This window comes from Gorilla gorilla, chromosome 17 (assembly GCF_029281585.2).
Source record: "Gorilla gorilla gorilla isolate KB3781 chromosome 17, NHGRI_mGorGor1-v2.1_pri, whole genome shotgun sequence".
Taxonomy (NCBI): domain Eukaryota; kingdom Metazoa; phylum Chordata; class Mammalia; order Primates; family Hominidae; genus Gorilla; species Gorilla gorilla.
Window position 1 is genome coordinate 97,473,932 of NC_073241.2, and position 10,086 is coordinate 97,484,017.

At 33.1% G+C, this 10,086-nt stretch overlaps 1 long non-coding RNA gene across 1 annotated transcript; it reads left to right on the forward strand.

The window, feature by feature from the left end:
* Positions 1–2,015: 2,015 nt before the first annotated feature.
* Positions 2,016–4,213, forward strand: LOC129528229 (uncharacterized). The gene is made up of 2 exons (XR_008673461.1): positions 2,016–2,189; positions 4,071–4,213. It is a non-coding gene; the product is annotated as an uncharacterized lncRNA (long non-coding RNA).
* The last annotated feature ends 5,873 nt before the right edge of the window (positions 4,214–10,086 follow it).

Sequence of the window (10,086 nt, forward strand, 5' to 3'; positions counted from 1 at the left end):
AGCATGACTTTTATGCTTCTTGTAAGTTTTACTTTCTTGCATTTTTATTATTATTCCGTTCAAAATATTTTCTAATTTGCATTGTAACTTATTTAATCAATGTGTTACTTTGAAATGTAAATTAATGATTAATTTCTGTGTTTTGTGTTTTTTTTTTATTTCCTGCCTTCCTGTTAATTACATGAATTTTCTTTGACTTACATTTTGGTTTCTCTACAGTGTTTTAAGTGTATCTTTTTGAGAGCCTTTTTTTATTACTATTTATTTATATTTCTATATTATATTATGTATGCATAGCATATGATCATCTACTTATAACACCACTTACCTGTTTGAGTGAAATCTGAAAATCTAAATTCCCTTTATATTCCTTTACTGTCCTCCATTTATAATATAGATGTTTTATGTTTCCTCTACATACAATTAGAACAATACCCAAAGAGTGATTTAATTTTCTTCAACCCTCAAACATAATTTAGAAAACTGTAGGAAAGATATGCCTTCTGTATTTATCAGTGTTTTTGCTTACCTAGTTCTTTCTCACTACTCTTCTGTAGTTTCCTTTCCATTTAAAGAGCTTCCTTTAGCCATTCTCTTACGGTAGATGTGCTGGTGATAAATTCTCATACTTTTCCTTTATCTAAGAATGTCTTGATTTCCCTTTCTCTCTTGAAGGATATTTTTGCTCAATATGATATTCTGGATTGGCATGTCTATTATTGCAGTATTTAAAAAATATTGTGCTGCTTTCTTCCTTCCTTCCTCCCTGAGAAATCCTCAGTCATTCACATTTTTCTTTAACACCTGTAAACAAGGTGTTATTTTTAACTGATTGCTTTCAAACGTTGTTGTTGTTGTTTACTAGCTTTGCTTTTCAGAATTTTTATTATGTTTTGCCTTGACATGGTTTGTTTGTATGTATCCTGTTGGGGTTCAATCAGCATCTCGAACCTGTAGGAATATGTATTTTGCCAAATTTTGACTTTTCTTTTCAGCCATTATATGGTCAAGTAACTTTTCAGCCCTGTTTTCTTTCTCCTATCTTTCTGGGCATTTAGTGACATAACCATTAGATCATTTGTTAAAGTCCGGCGTGTCCCTGAGGCTCAGTGCATCTTTTTTAGTCCATTACCTCTTTGTTGATCATATTAATTTCTTTCTTTCATCTTCCAATTCACTGATATTTTCCTCCATCCCATTTATTGTACTGTTGAGACCATCTATTTGGCATTTATTTAGGTTGTTTTCTTTTCCAGTTCTAATATTTTGATTTGGTCCAATTTTATATCTTTTATTTCTTCCCTGAGAATTGTTCATTTTTTTGCTGAAAGCTTCTAATTTTTTATTTTTCCAAGGGTGTTTATAATTGCTCACTGAAGTATATTGAGTAGAGATTTTGGTTGACTAAAAGGGCTAGAACAAAGTCTCCCAAGCATTTTTACTTCAGAGAATCATTACTGGTTGACTTTTTTTTTTTTTAATTATTTCATGTTTCTCCTAGGTCAAAAGATACACCTAACAGTCTCACTTATTTATCAGTTAAGTCCTAAAAACTTAAAAATGCATGCCATAATAAAAATATTCATTTGAAAAAATACACAAATTTAAAATAAAAAATACTTTATAAAAACAATTTATTTTCTCATGAATTATTCATTTTAATTCATTGTATACAATATTTTATCACTTCTAAATAAACAATATTGTATACTAATCGGATGGTATTGCCTGTGGAAACAGCACATTTTAAACCTTGGAGTCATTATAAATGTCATCACATTCATTTCCCGCTTCACATTGATTTTTGTACAATGCTTATCTTTTTTCATGGCAACTACCCAAAAGCCTTACAAACATAAGATGCCATTAAAGCTCTTGAGTGAGATTTAATGTTTAAGGAAATAATCAACTCCAACTAGTAATGTGTGCTGCACCTGTCAGAAGCTGCTCTTCCTTGCAAAAGTTAACAGAATCTTGTGACACCACAATGAGCTTGTTACCAGGACCCAAGTTGCTCCAGCTGACAGACAGAAACTATGGAGCTAGGGGAAAAAATTATCCTACATCTCAAGTGATCTTCAAAATGATCTTCATAACATCAGTCACCAAAGCAATAATAACCAGGCATACAAGAGAGAAGATAACATAAAACCTTGGACAAATAACAAGCAATATAAACCTCCCATAAGGTATTCATGTTATAAGAATATTAAGTATGAGTTTAAAATAAAAAGGCTTAACATGCTCAAAAACACAAAATATAGAGTTATAAATATACCAATTCTAAAAAGAAAGAAAATAATTGCCTTGAAGATGGAGCATTGTGAAGGTAACGTTTGAGCTAGACACTAAGGCACTGCTGAAATTTTATCTATGAGTGGAGTGTCCAAGAACAGAGCTAAAAACCCTTTTTTAAATTTTTTTATAATAAACTAACTAAGAACCTTAAAATAATTTAACACTTCTTTGTCCCACGTGAGAACTGCTTTTCCTTAACTCTCTAGCAAAAAAGATAATTTTAAAGGATGGTTCTCTTTAGTTTGTAATAGATAAAATAACACTTTTTACTATTTTTTCTCTAATGCAGCACTACATAGTTATATTGAATACGCTTTTTTAAGCTTTATTTCCCCCTGTTACCTACTTTCTTATATGTGTCACCCTTTTTGTACTGCTGTAAATAGAAGAGGAATTATTTCCCCAGTGCTAAAAAGCAAGCAAAAATAATCAAGAAAGAAACAGATAAGCCCAGGGTACTGAAAAATACTGCAGAGATAATGAAGTATTTGGGAGACAAGCTCCCAAGATGTAATACGAAAATGTCTATTTTTTGTTGTTAAATTTCAGAAACTCACTTTGGGTTAATAAGTGCCTTGGGAAATCATCAATAATTAAATAATGGCCATATATTATTAGATGATTTCATCAAGAATTAAATGTTGATGGCACACTAATAGGCTGTTTCACTGGTTAATCCATGTCTAGTAAAAATGCTATCTTTGTTAACTTTGAAATATTAAAAGGGATCACCATAAACACTCTCATTCTTGATTTCTGAAAGGGATTTATCAAATAACTCCTAATATTCATTTGTATGAAATTCACTTAAGTAGTCAAGTGAATTTGCAGCATGTTCTTCTATCTGTACCTGTTGACATTTGAAATGATTTCGCTGGAATCACGGCTTTGTTTCCCAAAATATGTTCATAAATTCCTGTATCTCAGATCTCCCACTCAGAATATGTGACACTTTTACTTTTTCAGTTTATTTTAACTAAACTAATTTTCAAATTTTCAAATCAGACTGAGCTTTGAAACAGCTTTAATCCACTTGAAATTATCTTTATGTATTTATTCTTTTTGTTGCATTTAAATACTCAGAACTGTGGTGACTTCAGGTTCTACACCTGTGAAGAGATTTTAGCATGAAAGTCTGAAATTTACACTGTGAAGTGCATGAATTCAGTAGTATCATTACGTGTGTATTACATATGTCAATTAAAACATTTCTGAACAGAAACCAAATATATTTGACTTTTTAACTTCCTACAATTTAACTATTTGTTTTAAAAACTTGTGCTTTTTAAACTTTAAAATCATTACTAGAGCAAGGTAAACATTGAAGAAGGAAGGTGGCATGACATAGAGCTTTGAATTACACATATTTGACTCAGTATTTAATTTTCTGTGGATATACTTATTTGCTACAACAAATTTGACCCTCGTGATGTTTGTTAGATGAACTTCTACATTTTCATTTGTAGTATCCTAATTATTGTTAATTTCAAAATGTTCTCTAATTATGTGTTTTTTCTCTTTGATCCAAAAATAATTACTTTATAAATTCTTATATGATCAGGATATTTCTTGTTATTTTTGTTGCTCTTGTTTGCTCTTAATATGTATCTGTATTAAGACTCACTGATCTTTTAATAATAAAATTATAGCTTTATTATTTCTAGTTTCATTAACTATAATTTTTTAATTATCTTTTATTATTTTGAAAACAGTTGTGCAAAACAATTTAGACAATGCAGATTATGATAGAGGCTTCTCTTATCTACAAACAGGTCATCACATTCAAGTCCATTTGGTTGTGGATTCACTGCTTGCTCTGCCAACGACCGAAGATATGCTTAATTGTCTCACAACTATTTTGTTTATGTCTACTTGTCTGTTTTTCTAATAATATCATTTCCATATCTTGAAGCTACATCACATGGTTAATAAGTGAATATTATAACCATAAGATTATTATGAATAATCAGATTCTACATTAAACAATAGAGACCATAAAGTCATTCTGCCCATGTATTGATTTTTGACTTAATACTCTTCCCAAAATTACACTACCTTGTGTATTTTGCATCACCCTACTGTATCGTCTCTATTAATATGTCAATTTCTTTTAATCGTATCTCTTGTATATTTTCTGAGTTAGATTTGCGTTATGAATGTATATTTCTATAAATTCGCTCAAATTTTTAATTATGTTTATTGTTTCAAAGTGATATCATGACTAAATGGTAAAGGCATAATTTTTACATCTAAACACAATTTTTTAAGCTCTCTGGTGCCAGGGCTGGATTTCTGATTATTACTCGATGAATACAAGTTTGTTCTGTAAACTTTATAATGTATGATCTATAACCCCATCAGTTTAGGAAATATGAAGGTTGATTTACCAAAATCACTTTTTTATGCTAATTGTAGTCATAGTTAGTGTTTCATGCAGAACATCAGTGTTTAGGCTGGTTTTCACTTACTAGATTTCGGTCTTATTTATGCATAGTATCAATTAATCTTTAAGCTTTAGGAATTTTTAATATAATTTTAGTTCAATATTACCTATTTGTAATTAATTTTATGAAAGTGTTTTATTTCATATATGTTGATTTATGTTCATACAGAATACATATTCATTTTATTTCTTTAAAAAATGCTAAACATGTGATGAGATTATTGGGAAAAAATAAATGCTGACTAAGAAACAGCACTTATCATTCCCACCTTTCACCATGATCTGCCATGGATAATGTAGATCAACAATAAGTAGCCTCTACTTTCATCATGAATAAAATGTGGAAATAAATATAGTGCCAGAAAAGAACCCTGTCTTTTAAAATCAAATCCATTTGGTGATTAAGTTATATATTATGACTTTTATTATGGTCACAAATACTTAATGCTACTGTTCTGTTGTCAGCACTTAAAACGAGGGAGGAATTCTGGGCAACTTTATTTTCCAACAACTTAAGAGGTGGCGTATAAAATAAAGGTTAAATTTATCCCCTTACCTGGGAGGTAACCGCAGTCTAATTACAGTAATTGCCAAGGTGGACTGTTAAAAGCTATGTTTCATAAAAGGGAGTAGGTGAGGGTAAAGGTCTCTGCATGAAAACAAGCAAAACAAGACATCCTATTCAGTATCATGACATAATTTTTCACTTGAGAAGTGAATAACATTCTGAATTGCCTTTATATTTGAAGCTCCTGTTTTATAATGAAAAGTTATGCTCTATAAAATCAGTTTTTCTCTGCTAAATTGTAAGCTTCATAAAAAGGGGAACATATCTGTTTTGTTTAATCATTATATAGCACAGTGCCTTATGCATAATGTATGTCCAATAACTACTTGTCTAATACTAAACACACAAAAATGTTCAACCAAATCTCCTTCAATTAAAACCATTGAGAAATAGAGCAAAAAATAGCTCTGTGTTTCTTCTGGATTCCCTTTCATGCTTGATGGTGGCAGGAAGCCTGAATAAGAGGTTATATTGCAGTGTCAGTTGAGAGAGGGGTGTTGCAATAGATTAACGTAAAGGCAGGGGAATCCTGGAATCATGTCAGTTGACAGGGTGGAGTGGTTGGGAATCCTAGACCTTCAGATTGGCTGAAGAGTTGGTAGCATGAGCAATGTTGACCCTGCAGAAAGGTAGGATGGGTAAAACACCATCAAGTCTGATGCCTCATGGGAGAAGAGAGAAGCAGAAGTGGGTAGTCAATTTTTATATCATCATGAAGGTAACACTAACAATAACATAGCAGTTCACAGTTTGGAATAATATTATTTCAGGAATTTTCAAACTTCAAGAGTAAATTATTTAACTTAATAATGTATAGACTCTTACCTGGAAATGGTAAATATCACAGTCTATTTTGATAAATTATTAAGAGGTTAAAGTGAGATCAGAAAGAAGGAGATTAAGCAGAGTACAAGATCTCAGTGCAATCAGTGATAAATCAAAAGTCCTTAACTGTGGGCATTGTGATTACACTTTCCACACCAATTAATAGGTTATCTCAAGAATTTCAAAATCTTGATCCAATATTTCTACTGATAATCTTCAGGTAAGTAATATAGTAGAACCTATTAAAAATATATAAGGTTGTTTTTTATTTATTTTATTTATTTTATTTTATTACTTTAAGTTCTGGAATACATGTGATGAACGTACAGGTTGTTTACATAGGTATACACGTGCCATGGTGGTTTGCTGCGCCACCGACCCGTCATCTAGGTTTTAAGCCCTGAATTAATTAGGTGTTTGCTATAATGCTCTCCCTCCCCTTGCCCGCCACACCCCCACAGGCCATGGGGAGTGATGTTCCCCTCCCTGTGTCCACGTGTTGTCATTGTTCAGCTCCCACTTATGAGTGAGAACATTTGGTATTTGATTTTCTGTTTCTGTGTTTGCTGAGAATGATGGTTCCAGCTTCATCCATGTCCCTGCAAAGAAAATGAACTCATTCTTTCTCATGGCTGCATAGTATTCCATGGTGTATATATGCCACATTTTCTTTATCCAGTCTATCATTGATGGGCATTTGGGTTGGTTCCAAGTCTTTACTATTGTAAATACTGCTGTAATAAATATATGTGTGCATATGTCTTTATAATAGAATGATTTATAATCCTTTGGGTACATACCCAGTAATGGGATTGTTGGGTCAAATGGAATTTCTAGTTCTAGATCCTTGAGGAATTGCCACATTGTCTTCCACAATGGTTGAATTAATTTCTACTCCTACCAACAGTGTAAAAACGCTCCCATTTCTCCACATTTGCACCAGCATCTGTTGTTTCCAGACTTTTTGATGATTGTCATTCTAACTGGCATGTGATGGTATCTCATTGTGGTTTTGATTTGTACTTCTCTAATGACCAGTGATGATGAGCTGTTTTTCATATGTTTGCTGGCCGCATAGTTGTCTTCTTTTGAGAAGTGTCTGTTCATATACTTCACCCACTTTTTGATGGGGTTGCTTTTTTCTTTAAATTTGTTTAAGTTTCTTGTAGATTCGGGATATTAGCTCTTTGTCAGATGGATAGATTGCAAAAATTTCCTCCCATTCTGTTGGTTGCCTGTTCACTCCGATGATAGTTTCTTTGGCTGAGCAGAAGCTCTTAAGTTAGATCCCATTTGTCAATTTTGGCTTTTGTTACAATTGCTTTTGGTGTTTTAGTCATGAAGTCTTTGTCTATGCCTATGTCCTGAATGGTATTGCCTAGGTTTTCTTCTAGGGTTATTATGGTTTTAGGTTTTACATTTAAGTCTCTAATCCATCATGAGCTAATTTTTGTATAAGGTGTAAGGAAGGGTCCAGTTTCTGTTTTCTGCATATGGCTAGCCAGTTTTCCCAGCACCATTTATTAAATAGGGAATCTTTCTCTGTTGCTTGTTTTTGTCAGGTTTGTTAAAGATCAGATGGTTGCAGATGTGTGCTATTATTTCTGAGGCCTCTGTTCGGTTCCATTGGTATAGATAGATAGATAGATAGACAGATACATAGATACATAGATAGATAGATATCTTTTTTGGTACTAATACCATGTTGTTTTGGTTACTGTAGCCTCGTAGTATAGTTTGAAGTCAGGTAGCATGATGCCTCCAGCTTTGTTCTTCTTGCTTAGTATTGCCTTGCCTATAAGAGCTCTTTTTTAGTTCCATATGATACTTAATGTAGTTTCTTTCTAGTTCTATGAAGAAAGTCAATGGTAGCTTGATGGGAATACCATTGAATCCAGAAATAACTTTGGGCAGTATGACCATTTTTACAGTATTTGATTCTTCCTATCCATTAGCATAGAATGTTTTTCCATTTGTTTGTGTCCTCTCTTATTTCCTTGAACAGTGGTTTGTAGTTCTCCTTGAAGACGTCCCTCATGTCCCCTGTAAGTTGTATTGCTAGGTATTTTATTCTCTTTGTAGCAACTGTGAATGGGAGATCACTCATGATTTGGCTCTCTGTTTGTCTGTTATTGGTGTATAGGAATGCTTGTGATTTCTGCACATTGATTTTGTATCCTGGGACTTTGCTGAAGTTGCTTATCAGCTTAAGGAGTTTTGGGGCTGAGATGATGGGGTTTTCTGAATATACAATCATGTCGTCTGCAAACAGAGACAATTTGACTTCCTCGCTTCCTATTTGAATACCCTTTATTTCTTTCTCTTTCCTGATTGCTCTGGTAAGCAATTGAATGTTGAATAGGAGTGTTGAGAGAGGGCATCTTTGTCTTGTGCCAGTTTTCAAAGGGAACGATTCCAGCTTTTGCCCATTCAGTATGATATTGGCTATGGGTTTGTCATAAATAGCTCTTATTATCTTGAGATGTGTTGCATCACTACCCAGTCTATTGAGAGTTTTTAGCATGAAGGGGTGTTGAATTTTATCGAAGCCCTGTTCTGCATCTATTGAGATAATCATGTGGTTTTCATCGCTGGTTCTGTTAATGTGATGAATTACATTTATTGATTTGCATATGTTGAACCAGGCTTGCATCCCAGGGACGAAGCCCACTTGATCATGGTGGATAAGCTTTTTGATGTCCTGCCTGATTCGGTTTGCCAGTACTTTATTGAGGATTTTGCATCGATGTTCATCAGGGATACTGGCCTGAAATTTTCTTTTCTTGTTGTGTCTCTGACAGGTTTTGGTATCAGGATGATGCTGGCCTCATAAAATGAGTTAGGGAGAAGTCCCTTTTGTTTTTTTATTGCTTGGAATAGTTTCAGAAGGAATGCTACCAGCTCCTCTTTGTACCCTTGGCAGAATTCACCTGTGAGTGTGCTTGGTTCTGGGCTGTTTTTGGTTGGTAGGCTATTAATTACTGCCTCAATTTCAGAATTTGTTATGGGTCTGTTCAGGTATTTGACTTCTTCCAAATTTAGCCTTGGGAGGCTGTATGTATCCAGGAATCTATCTATTTCTTCTAGATTTTCTAGTTTATATGTGTAGAGGTGTTTGTGGTATTCTCTGATGGTAGTTTGTATCTCTGCGGTATTAGTGGTAATATCCTCTTTGTCATTTTTTATTGTGTCTATTTAATTCTTCTCTCTTTTCTTCTTTATTAGTCTGGCTAGTGATCTAGCTATTTTGTTAATGTTTTCAAAAAAGAAAAGCTCCTGGATTCATTGTTTTTTGAAGTGTTTTTCGTGTCTCTCTCCTTCAGTTCTGCTCTGATCTTAGTTGTTTCTTGTCTTCTGCTAGCTGTTGAATTTGACTGTGGTTGTTTTAAGATTGACAATCAGATTGATTTGCATGCATGACATGCCATAAGAGTTTAGCATAAAAAGAAAACCATTGTTGAGATATCTGCATTTATTCTGGGTCTGTTTCTTTCCTGGATTGATAATTCTTGCATAATTTTCTGGCACACCAGCTGTCCACTCTTACAGGAGGTAAGAGCTTATTGTTCCTGTATCGCACTCGGGTTGATTCTGTAACGCGAAACTACAAGCATCATGTCTGCATTGGACTTTTCCTAATTTTATTGTGAATTTGAAATTTTTAAAATTGCCAATCAGAATTTTTCCGTTTTAGATAGAAACCAAACATGAGCAATTTAGGTTGCTTGATAATCTGGTACAAAATGATACTATACTCAGATTTTTTTTAATTTACCAAGATTTGTAAAAACAACAAAAGAAGATTTTAACAGAATTTGAACAGAATCTAGATAATCTTAAAACTCATAATCTTATATCAATCTATTTTAGATAATTAAAATATAGAAAATATTAGGCATAGGTAATATAAGATTATATCTAAATTAAAAATGGTGGCAAATAAGCAATACCT